General features: G+C 58.5%; 1 long non-coding RNA gene across 1 annotated transcript; it reads left to right on the top strand.

Annotated features, from left to right (window-relative positions):
* The first annotated feature begins 2,006 nt into the window (after positions 1 to 2,006).
* LOC114220217 (uncharacterized) lies at positions 2,007 to 9,216 on the top strand. The gene is made up of 3 exons (XR_003611532.2): positions 2,007 to 6,848; positions 7,640 to 7,861; positions 8,298 to 9,216. It is a non-coding gene; the product is annotated as an uncharacterized LOC114220217 (long non-coding RNA).
* Positions 9,217 to 12,591: the final 3,375 nt, after the last annotated feature.

Below are 12,591 nucleotides of genomic sequence, written 5' to 3'. Positions count from 1 at the left end.
GTCAGAATGCCAATGATTTTTCATCCTGAAGTCTTGCAAAGAATGAGGTCGTCATTCTTATTGAGACACAATTCCTGCTTCTCTGGAATAGGGTGACCAGGTAAGGTTGTTCAGGTTGTGCACTACAAACCTGGCTGCATGGGTGTGTCCAGCCACTGGGATGTGTCCCCAAGGTGAGGGCTATCTTTTTCTAATTTGCATAAAGGCCCGTATGAGCCGGTGGTGGCTCTCCTTTATGTGTTCATGGGATGTGTGGCAGAGGAGTCTAGTAGGTCAGGGAGGAGGGAACGTGAATAATGTGTGCCGGCCACATTGCCGCTTGAGCCACCATGGGTCCAGATTCACATGGTTTTCTCATTTCAAGGGCCAACTCGGGTGGTGGGTGGGAGCTCCTGGAGGTCTCTGTTGAGGACTGGAATCCTCATGGACAGTAATGCTGGGATTGATTAGTGATGTCTGCTGTGGGTACTGACTGGAAGGGGGTGGAGGGTAAAGAGAGAATAGGTGCGGACTGCACTGTGGGAAGTGACCGCCTCCGTCTTCCCAGCTTGTCTGGGAGGTGGCATTAGAGGAAAGTAACTAGAAAAAGGAACTTCTAAAATGTCAGGAAACCCCAGTGCTCCGGGTTATGTTTAACGTATCCACGTACATTGTAGTTTCTGATCTTGGAGTTCGTCTGAGATCCTGGGCCTTGACATGCTTACCCCTCAGATTTGGGGGATCTTTGGGCATAGAGAGGACACTTCCAGACCTGTCCCCTCTGCACGCTGCCTTCCAGGGAGGCTGGTTTTGAGTGGGGAGCACCTCGTGGAGCAGTGGGTTAGAAGTCTGCACCCAGCTTGCCTTGGCAGAGCTCTGCTCACCCTGGGGACAAGGGTGAGGCCGCCCTGGTCAGCCGCTGGGTGCCCCTGCTATCCTGCCACCCCTTCAGCCCCTGCCTCCAAGGTCTGAGCGCCATCTGATGGCAGGATCGGATTCACGTGTAATGCAAGCTGGATCCCATGACCCTCAGGAGGAGCTCACTGCTTTTCCCAGGCCAGCTGGAGGTGGGGAGCCTGGCCTCACTGGGCCGCAGACTCGGCCACCTGCAGTGAGCCTCGTTCCAGTGGGCACTTGCCAGGTAGGATGTCAGGTTCTCTGCCCTGCCTTGTGTACGTCCCTGAGGGTCTTCTGCCTTCCCGTTTCCTGGCTTGTGTGCAGAGAAGCCCCCTCTGATTATTACTGTCACATGGCACAGAGTTCTGGATGACCCACGTTGGACTCTGAGAGACTTCAGAGGCTGGTTCTGCCCTCAGGATGGGGTAACCAAAGCTGGGGGTCATCGAGCTGGTGTCTTCCAACCACAAGCTGATGTCTCTTGGATGCCTTGAGGGGCACGGACTGTCCCCTCTTTCAGTTTCAAATGGTATTGGTCTCCAAGCCTTTGTCTCTGTGAGAAACAGGCTGAATTCACGGTTGAGTTGGGGCTCAGGTTTTGGTTAAGGGGAACAGGGCTGCTGGGGGTCTTCGGGTCTGCGGGTGCTCCCGGTGCCCCGCTTCCTGTTCCCACCCCAGCCGGGTCCTGCACTGGGTTAGACCCATTTGACAAAGAACACGTGCTCACGTCTCTCAGATAAACCTTGCAGCTCTGGTGGGGCTCATGTTTTCTGTGGCTGTGGGGGCTCTCTGGTCACCCCTCTGTACTCTGGCTGAGCAAGGGGTGCAGGGGGCTCAGCCCTGCTGGACCCTGTAGTCCCCCAGGGCTGTGCAGGAGTCTGGGACACCTGGAGTGGTATTACTGCCCCCGGGGAGGTGGGAGGAGGCGACTTGGCTCAGGGGAGCCCTGTGACTTGGGTCAGGCTCCGAGGAGGGCCCTGTGCATCCACAGGCCGGGGAGCCCTGGCCTGGGTGTCAGCAAGAAGCTGAATGGAGGCAGCTGGTTTGGTGGAGGGGGGCAGGCCCAGGGGGAGAAGGAAGTGGGGTGCCCACTGGGGAGGGGCTGAGGGTGGGGAGGGTGGTGTGGATGTCTGTGGGTTCTGAGCTGCACACGCCAAATAGCAGGGCCTTGGCTCCTAGTCTTCGATGGCCCTGGAGTGTGGGCGAGGCAGGGACCTGGGTGGGCACCCAAGCCCCAGCCTGCCTGGGAGGCCCGAGTCCTGCCCAGCTAGCACTAGCAGCCTCCACGTTGGGGGGGAGGGTCTCACTTGCCCCCTGCCCAGCTCAGGGCCATCAGCTGCCCCGGGCGTCTGAAGGTGAGCTCCTCCCAGGTCCTTCACTGACCAGGAGGGGAGGTGAATGGGCGGGGGCCACCTCCTCTCCCATTGAGCTTCCCCGTGGAGCCCCCTACCCCCACTGGGGAGCCCCTGGAAGGACACAGTTGCCATTTCTGGGGCTGGGGGGCGGGGAGGGCAGGAGTTGGCTCATGTTTAACAACAGCACCGAAGCAGCTGCGGACTTTGGGAAGAGTTGCAAGATTCTTCCGTAATCAGTGGAGGGGAAGTTGTGGTTCCGGGGCCCTTTGCCCTCCATGCTTTAGGGAGGGCCTGCAATAGACAGCACGCTAGGATGGGGTCAGCACGGGTTCCTGCTGGCTGGCGCGCACCACGTTCACGGCCGTTCTGAGCCTCCGGTTTGGTCCCTCGGGCCAGGTGACCTTGGCACTCTTGAAGGTCAGCCTGTGACTGGGAAGGTCCCTGGGTTAGGTTTATGTGAGGTGTCCTCATGAGCTTGATTCTGCGGTTTTTGTAGCAACAGCCCAGAAGTGCATCCTGGTGGGTGGTGTGAAGTTTCGCTGGTGCCCGCTGTCGCTTGGTTGGCGGTGGCTGCCGGGCTGCCCAGCGTAAAGTTGCTCCTTCTCCCTTTGCGATGAAGGCGGTGCTTTGAAGCTATGTGAGCACCCAGCTCACCAAACTTCCTTCAGCTTCTTCTCCCTCCTGTGTTCATCTGCACACACCATGCTTCCTTCTGTTCGGTGGGTTATGTGTCGGCTGTTGCTGTATTTTATTTCATGCTCAAATTCTCCCTTGGCTAGTGGGAACCACTTCATCTAGCTTTGGTGTCCATTTGCTAGGTAGGTACCTGCCATCTTCTGAATGCTTCCCTGCTTTCTGGCATGCAGAGATGTTCTGGGCTCATGTTGCACCTTCTCTGCCCCAGCCCTGGAAGCAGCCGTTGCTCCAAGGGCCCCTGCTCCTTTAAGCAAGAATAGCACCTAGGAAGTCCATCCCTCTGTTGGTCCATCCATCCATCATCCATCTGTCCATCTATCTATTGGTCTGTCCATCCATCTGTCCATCAGTCCGTTCATTTGTCTCTTGATCTGTCCATCTGTCCATCCGTCTGTTGGTCCATTCATCCATCCGTCTGCCCATCCATCCATCATCATCCATCCATCACCCCATTTGTCCATCCATTCCTCTCTCCTTTGTTCTGTCTGTCCATCCTTCCATCCATCTGTCCATTCATCCAGCTGTTCATCTGTCCATTGATCTGTCCATCCATCCATTCATAAGTCTGTCCATCTGTCCATCTGTCCATTGGCCTGTCCATCCACCCATCCAATCTGTTGACAACTATGAGATCACAGTCCTACCTCTGTTTTCAAACCAACACCACAGGGCACATCTGGTTTTCTCTCTGTGTGGTTGTAAGCCCTTTTTTTCTGAATGGTTCCCATTCTCCTTCGTCTGTGCTCTCACTTGATTAGTTTTCTTGTAAATACTCCTCTCCCATCGCCGTTGCCACCCCCTCCCGACAGAGATGCCCTTCTTACCCCGCAAGGGCGCCCTTTGGATGCCTTCCAACTGCAAACCTCCAGGAAAGAGCTTTCTAGGTGGAGAGATGGTACTGTCAGCCCTTTAAAATTAGGAATAGCAAAATTGGAACCTGGCCAGCTCATTACAACCAAATAAGTTAAAAAAAGTAAACATTAGAAGAAATGTTTCTCTTTATTCACAAATAACATGATTGTCCATATAGAAAGGCTAAAATTATTAAACAGTAAGAATTCAGCAAAATGGCTTGCTATAAGATTAATACACTGAAATCAATCGCTTTTCTAAACATGAGCAGCAAAGTCTGATAAGTTTCTTTTAAAAGATACCAAAAAAAGTACTATTTGCATGAGAGTAAAATCTTCAAGGTCCTTAAAGATACATTGAGCAAGAGATGTTCAAGGCCAATATACAGAAAACTAAAATGTCATTCAAGTCCAGGATTGTGGACTTGAGGGGAGCATGCTGGGTATCCAGTTACCGCATGGTGGCCTCGGACACTCTGTGCTTACCCGCTCGTGGCTCTGTAGGCCTGGCTTCGCTGGGCCCTCTTCACGGCAGGGCTGGGGCTTGCTCCACCTGGGTTCTCTGGGAAGAGCCCTCGCCTATGCTTATTCACGTCATCAGCCGAATTCTATTTCCGAGGCGAAAGGGCTGAGGCTGTAGGTAATAGCACTTGACGTGACCCCATGTCCTTGTGGACTGTCCACGGAGGGCGGCTCTTAGGAACTGGAGGCTGCCTGTGTTCCCTGCCACGCGGCCCCCAATCCTCAGTCAGCAACGGAGGACCTGCTGCAGATCCCCAGGACGAGCCCTGACCGCTTACACTCACCTGGTTAGGTCAGGCCCACCAGGACACTCACCCTTTCTTGAAGTCAGCTGTGTCGTCGATTGGCACCCAACCCCAGGAGTGACTGTGGCATCATAGTCATGGGTCCACCCACACCCGGTGGGAGGAGTGTATACAAGGGTGAGGGTCACTGGGGGTCATCTCAGAATTCTGCCTACCACGGTTGTGCTGGGTCATGGCCAGAAAGTTTATAGTGTAAACATGTCCGTCTTCTCCCAATTAGTCCATAGATCTGTTAAAATTCTAACATAATGCTGATTTCTTCGACAAAGTTTGATCAGCTGATTGAAGAATTTACATGAAGCTTACATGCAAAGATAGCCGTGTCACTTCTATAGGACACTATGGTTGAGGACTGCGTTCTGCCGGCGTTCTGGACTCACGGTGAAGCTACGGTGACCAGGACGGCCTGACCCCGGTGCAGGGGCCAATGGAGGGATGGAATGAAGAGCGCAGAAATGCCAGCAGCGAGGGGCTGGGGCAGCTGGGAGGCCCCGTGCACCCCTGGGGGCCAGAGGGGCCTCGGTCAGCGTCCGCGTGGACTCTCTGCCGGGCGCCCGGCAGGTGCAGAGCCGTGGTGGCCGTGGCCGAGCTGGCAGCTGGATGGGGTCCAGGACCTGGGCCGGGTCTGTCGCCGGGACCTGGGAGTGGGGTCTCAGCGAGCGGTTTGGGGCCTTTCATGTGGTCTCGTCCGCTTAGCACAGCAGGGAGGAATCTTGTCTTTCACCTAAATAGCCGGGTTTGGTTTTCTGCCTCAGAGATAATTGGTGGTTCTTACTACTAAAAGGTTAGAACAATTCATTGTTTTTCTAAAAAAAAAAAAAAAAGTGGAAGGCAGGCACACCGCACTGCTCTTAAAAATTGAAGAAGGGGGCGTGGGGCTCCACAATGCCCCTCACATCAAAGTGGCAAGCAGACGCCACGGGCAGGGTGCGGGCAGCCCAACCCCAGCCCGCTGATCACACCGGGGGCCCCAGCCATTCTGGTAACACAATTGGAGCCGCACCAGGGCGGCAGGCCCACACCTTTCAGGGACCTGGGCAGCTTGGCTGTTGCTCTGGGTTTGACAGCAGTTGGCTAATCCGCATCTGGGCCCCGGCAACACCTGTCGCCAGGTGAGCCAGACCCGCCTTACCTGCCTCCCTGGCCTTTCCTTTTCCCTCTCAGCTAATGGGCAGGTGGACGGGGGCCCACTAGCCCTGGGCTCGGTGGCGGAAGAGACCATCCCGTAGCTGGAGGCATGGGGCCAGCAGCTCTCAGAATCCCCTGGAGGAGGCTTGTTCTAATAGCGTGGGACACAGCCCAGGCGATCTGATTTGGGTGACTTGGGGTGGCGGGGGGGCTACGACCCTGCCGTTCTGACACGTTCCTAGGGGATGCTGCTGTGGGTCCAGAGACCAGGGCTGGAGAACAGACGGCTCAGGCAGAGTTAGCTTTTCTCCCTCCTGTTTGCTTGCTTTCCCCATGGTTGCTGTTGGTGAATTGCACACTACTTGGTGGGGGCAGTTATAGAAAGGACCCCTTTCTGAGCGGTCCCTTCTGGGCAGAGGAGTCAGGAAAGTTGCTGGCTTCTCTCCAGGCAGGCAGACTCCAGGCAGCAGTTGTCCTCCCTGCCGTCCCACCCCCTTTTCTGTTGCATGGGTTCTGGGTCTGTGCGCAAACTGCACAACTGGACATGGAGAACCTGGCTGGACCCCAAGCCAGATGAGAGCCCCGCGCAGGCTCGGGGGAGCGGGTGCGGCGGGCAGGGACGCCAACAAGGGCCCTGGTCCTGCCTCCGTGGGGGTCCCACCACCCTCCCCTAGCAACATGACCCTACACTCGCTCTCCTTGCTGTTTCCTCGCCTGGTGGGGCAGTGGGTGTTTTCGTTCCTTCCTCTGCCAGGCACGGATGTAAAGTGAGATGAAAACAGAGAAGGCTGGGGCCAGGAGCAGGAGGGAGAGGCTGCACGTATGCCCAGGGAGGACCCATTCCTGCTGCCGGCCAGCACGGGGCTCCCCGGCAGCCTTTAGGACAAAGGGAACAGGTTTCGGCCAGAGGAGGCCCCGGGCCGCTGGTTGGTGGGGGGCCCGGCTGGGTGGGGCTGGGACCCACAGCCTCGCTGTTGTCATCTTGTTTCCAGGTCTCGTTGTGGGGGCCCCACGATTGGAAAGGAGGTGGGCGGCTGCTGGCCCCGAGGGAGCTGATGTGCTGACCCCAGTGCCTTTTTGACCCTCAGACCTGTGGTTCCATCTCGGAGCTCCTTGTAGGTGGGGAAACTGAGGCACAAGACAATCAGGTTTTTTCTTTCCCCACTTTTGTGAAAGCAGCAAACATGTAAAGCATTCTCGAGAGGCCAAAGCAGCAGTGGTAATTAAGATGACGAAGAGCCACCATTTGAGTGCTGGCTCCCCACGTGCTTTTCTGAGCACTTTACGAGGCAGGGTGTTGGCTTGTTTCATCCCATGGAGTCACGGGCTAGGGCGGCACTGACAGATGGGGAAACCGAGGCACAGAGAGGCTGAGGCCACCTGGCTGCTCATGGCATTGCCTCCCCGTGGCCCGACCTCTTCTCTGTGTCTCCTGCACCCCCCCGCCTGGCCCATCAGTGGGGGACGTGAGTGCCGCGTGCCTGAGACAAATGTCTGTAATATTTGTAGTCACCACCGCAGTGTCAGATGGTCCTTCCCTGCACACGGGGAGTGGGACAGTCCCCACGGGACGTGGGAAGTGACAGGCATGACCAGGCTGCTTCGGGGGGCGGGCTGGGCTCCTCGTGGCTTTCTCCCCACTTAACCACTACCCAAAGAGGCTCTGGGCACCCGTTCTGGGCTCCACCTGCCACACGCCGTGACCTTGACGTGCGGTTAGCCTTCCCAAGCACCAGCTCCCTCGATGGCAAAGGAGGTGGGGGGCTGCTGGCCCCGAGGGAGCTGATGTGCTGACCCTGGTGCCTTTTCAAACTTCAGACCTGTGGTTCCATCTCAGAGCTCCTTGTAGGTGGGGAAACTGAGGCACAAGATGATTTTTTTTTTTTTTATTTCTTTTTTCTTTTAGGAGCCCGTGCCGACAGGCGGCAAGGCGGAGTGTGCACCCAAAGCTGTCATGAAAGCAGGTTCCCTCAGCCCTTCTGTTGTGCCAGGCTCGACAGAACCTTGGTTTTTATCTGACAGGGCCGACGCGCACCTTGCTCAGCACACAGCACGCGCGGTCCAGTCCGGCTCCCCGGCTTTCACGGCTGCCCCAGTTCGGAACATGGAAGCACAGCGTACTCTGCTGGTCAGTCTGGAAGTCCTCCCCCGTGTCCCACCACTCCCGTGCGGGGAAGGAAGGAAGATGTGTGAGGGCAGCCCAAGGGCCTTCGGGTCGAGGTGGCGGGTGGTGTCCCCCGATGGTGTGCAGAACTGAGCGGGGTGGGAAGAAGAGGGCGGTCCCAGCAAAGGATGGCGCCCTGCGGGGTCCTGGGGGCGGCTCGGGGTTGCAGTCACGCTTCCCCCCGCCCCCGGGCCTCTTGCTTCCCGTCTGGCCCACCGAGGCTCGGCCCCCACAGCGGGACCCTGGGGAGAGGAGATCTGGGGCAAAAGGCGCAGTTTCCCAGGAGGGGACCATGTTCAGAGCCGGCTCCGGGTTCTCTCTGGGTTTCTTGGCCGCTCGTCTGCTGGGTCCCCCCCACTGGCCCAGCACCTCCAGTGACAGGGGCTGTGCCTGTCTGCAGGTATGACCCTTGCTGCTGGAGACCCTTCAGACCCGTCTCCACACGGCTCCATCACAGTGTCCTCTCGCCCCCGGCGTGACCCGCCTCCGGTCCCAGGAAGCCTCCGGCGGCCCTTGCCCCATGGACTGGAAGCTGGGGTTGCTGCCCTGCTGGGCTGGCCTCGGTCACTGTCCCCAGCAGCCCTCGAGGTGACCCCGAGCCCGGCACGGCACGTCATGCTGGCAGCTGGGGGGCGGTGCACCACGGTGGTGAAAGCCCTACCCCTTCCCCCTCTGGGCACTTTCCGTCTCCTGGGAGCGAGAGGGCTTCCGCGTGGGGGGCTGGTTTTTATCCATTTCCTTGGTCACTTCTCTTCACGTCGGAAGGGCTCCGTCTTGGGATGTCACGCCTCTTGTGTTCAGGCGGAAGGTCGCTGGTAGCATCCCGCTGCCGTGTGTTTGCTCGAACCTGTTGATCTTTCCTCTCGATGGCGCCAGCGTGGGTGGTTTGTCCCTTTGACTGCGTTGCGGTATTTCAGACTCTCCTGCAATGACTTCTACACTGAGAAAGGTGTTTAAGGGAAGAACAGGACGTCTACCATGTGCCCCCATGCCCTGGCAGGAAGTGGATTGTGGGAAAAGTTGGCACGAGCTGCTTTAAAATAACCCGGAAAGTTCTTGATTGGACAGACGGTTGACATTTGTCACCCTTGTGATGCCAGGGGTCCTCGGGCAGCTGCCGAATCTGTGGCCCCTTCTTAGAGAAAGGTCTTCGAGCTGTAACCTAAAACATGTGGAAATACAAGGAGAATAATTATACTGAAAAACTGCTAACACAATATTAATAAATCCAAATGTGGGACAGAGGAGATCCACAACCTGCCCCCAGTTTAAAGCAACATTTTGAGATGTGGGCACAGGTGGCCACGTGATAGGAAGGCAGCTGTGATTTCTGCTCAGGAAGGGCAGGAGGTCTCCTCGATGCCCGGTTCGTGGCCTGGTCCGTGCTGTGGTTTGGTTTTCCCGCCCAAGTGCCCAGGCCCCCAGAACCACGGAGGTCCCTGTTGATTTCCTGCTGGGACTCCCCCACTCCCACCTGCCCTGAGTTATGGGGGCACAAGTAACTTAGTTCTGGTTTCGGCCAAGGCTGGGGCTGGCGGCCCCTCCCCGCGGCCAGGAGGCCTCCCTGGCGCCCCCACCAGAAGGAACCGCCTCCAACTCCCGCCATGTTTTCTGTCTGTTCCAGCACTGATCCCACCCATGTCACAAGTGGCTGGGGGCCTGTGAGCACCCAGGGTCCTTGAGGGTCTCAAGCCTCGTCCATCCCAACAAATGAAACAAACCCCAACGGACATGAAACCCAAACTGAGACTGTAGCGCAAATGGATCTGTGAGTCAAGAAGGGACGTTTTGTGGTTTCATTTCAGTGGCTCCCAAACGTGGGCTGCATCAGAACCCCCAGGAGGCCTGTGGAACCCAGATCGCTGGGCTCCACTGGAGGGTCTGATACAGCAAGCCTGGGGAGGCCAGCCTGGGAACGTGCATTTGTAGCCTGTTCCCAGGTGATGCTCACACTGCTGGCTAGGGGTAGGCTCTCATTGGGGGTGCCCCTCCCCCTGTACCGTGGGGATCAGTGGAAGCCCCCCAAAGTCCAAGTCCAACCCCCGTGCCTGTGAATGTGAGCTTACATGGAAAGAGGGTTTGGCAGGTGTAATTATGCTAAAGATCTTGAGATGAGATCCTGCTGTCTTTGGAGTGGGCTCTAGATAGAATGACAGGTGTCCATGTAAGGAGAGAGCACAGATGTGGGAGGGCCCACGTGACCACGGACGCAGTGGTGGGTGGGATGGGGCCACAAGTCCAGGGACACCTGGAGGCTCCAGATGCTGGGGCAGGAGGGACCCTGCCCCAGAGCCTCCAGAGACAGCGCCCTGCCCACACTTTGATTTCTGACTTCTGGCCAGAAGTGGGGGGGAATCCATTTGTTGTTTGCAGTCATTTGTCACAGCAGCCCCAGGACACTCGCACAGCCCCTGACGAGTGCTAATTAGTGAAGTTTCTTGTTTTTGCTGAGCTCCACGAGGCCTCAGGTGACGAGCTCCAGACCTGTCTAAGGGGACCAGTGCTCAAGGGAAGAAGCAACGTGAGCGATGTCCTGCTCCGGCTTCCCGCTCTTCTCCAGGAGGAGACCCAGAGCAACTTCGAGAACACACCTAGGGCCGCACTGCCCGGGTCCAGGGCTCTCGTTAGGGCTTCGGTCCAGGGACTGCCAGAGAGGGCATCTCCTTGGGCTTGTTTGGAAGTGGAGGCTCCAAGCGAGGCCTGGCTGGGGAGGCCAGCTGGGCGGGGGCTGTGCTCTGGTGACTTTCCTCGGGGCCATGGCACGATCCTAACAGCCCAAGGCGGGGGTCCGTGGGGAGGCATGCGGCCACATGGTGGGGAGTGATCCAGCCACCCAAGGGGCCACCAGCCATCTCGGAGTGGCTACCCGTAAGCCAAAGTGTCCTGAGGGGGGGGGGGTTGCTCCACACTGACAGGTGTTCTGATCGACAGCAGAGAACTGCTGTCGTAGGTGGGCAGCGGGCTTGGAGGTCACAGGGCTTGGCCCCAGCTCTGCGGAAACCCACTCTGTGGTGGCCCCTGACCTGGGGTGGAAGTAGCCTCGAGGGGCTGTGGGACTCAGAGAGGTCAGGGAAGGAGAAGGAGGGAAGCCTCTAGATGGGACCAAGCAGCACCCCCCACCCCCCTGGAGGAGATGTGCACAGAGAGGCAGCACCTGCCTGCAGACCCATCACCCGAGGATGGGCTTCGATGCCCCAGCTGGGGAAGGGCTTCCTGTGGTCCTGGCTGTCAGTACCCCGGACACCTGCGAGCCAGCTTCAGTGACAGGAAATGCGGGTTCTTCATGCTGCCCCTGCTGGCAGTGGGCTGGGGGCCCCAGAGGTGATTTGCATACAGGTGAGGGCCCAGGACCGAGGCCCTGGGTGCCCAAAGGCAGGGCCAGGTAGGACGCACACACCTGGAGGGAGGCCGCCGGGTGCACACGCAGTACCGGAGCTGGCCAGCAGGGGGCACCAGAGCTCCAGCAGCCGGTGTCCCCTCAGGCCCGGCCTGGACCGACCCTCCCTCCCTAACTCCAACCCAGGCCGGGGGGGGGGGGGGGGGGGGGGGGGCACGGGGGCACTTACCCCGTCTCGAACCTCCCTCCCTTCTCTGCAAAGGTGTGTCCTCCTGCCACAGACCTCCTCGACGCCCCAGGCCCGTGCTGGGGACGTCCTCTGGCTGCCCCAGCCTCGGCTGCCTCCGCAGGGTGCTCTCATCACTATTTTAAGTGACCTGTGTGCCGCCAGTGTCCTGGGCCTGCTGAGTCCGCACAGACATTTGCTGAACTCTGGGCTCCGGCATGGAGGGCCCCCCGGCTTGTTGTCAGCTGGGCCTGGGGCTCAGGCACCATCATGCCTGGTTAGCAGAGGGACGGGGCTGAGCGGTGAGTGTGGCTACTCCGGTCCCCGGGGTGCCGGACAACAGGCGGTCCAGGAGACCCTGGGGGGGCCCGACGACAGTCCGGCTGGCTCAGCTCCTGTGGGTGGGAAGGGGCGCACCCAGGCCCTGGAGGAGTCGGCTCAGGGGTACCTAAGACATAGCTAGGACAACAGGCCCTGAGGAAACAAGGGGACAGATCCCCTCTCTTTTCCGTCCACAGCCGGCCCCTCCTGCGGCCAGGTGCTGCGGGGACAATGACAAGGAGGGGAGTGGAGGGGGCCTAGAGCCACATCCTTGGAAAAAATGACCAAGTAAGCCTCTGGGTGCTGGGTCAGCCTCAGAGCAGACCCTGAGGGACCCCTGGCTTCCGCTCCCTCTGTGGGGCAGTGGGCCATGCACGCCCATGCATTCTCATCTCTGCTTCACAGGGGGCAACTGAGGCTCAGAACATTCTGGAATAGCCCCCTCCTGCCCCGGCCCCCATGCATGTCTGGGCTGCCTGCTTCCAGAAACCCAAGTGCTGGCCGCCGTAAAGGACCAAAGGAATTACGGTTATTTCAGGGTCTGCCCGGGGCTAAGAGCCACCCCAGTGAGGACAGGGAGACCAGTATTAGCTCAGAACCAGGGGCATCTTGTCGCCATCGGAGTGTCCGAAGGCGGTGTGTGGCGATGGGCTTGTGGAAAACGGGCGGATTCTCACTCCAGAGCCCCAGGCGGGCTGGCCACAGGCAGGGGACCGGCCCGACATGAGGCCAGCTCTCGGGCTCGAGGAAGGCCTTGCAGGCCCCTGCTCTGGGAAACAATCTTACTCTGATCAGATGGCTTTGGCATTT

Source organism: Eumetopias jubatus, unplaced genomic scaffold (genome assembly GCF_037043125.1).
Source record: "Eumetopias jubatus isolate StellerSeaLion01/CBP00866 unplaced genomic scaffold, mEumJub1_p1.0 scaffold_13, whole genome shotgun sequence".
NCBI lineage: Eukaryota > Metazoa > Chordata > Mammalia > Carnivora > Otariidae > Eumetopias > Eumetopias jubatus.
Note: the sequence above shows the minus strand (reverse complement) of the source record. Positions and strands in the feature narration are given on the sequence as shown.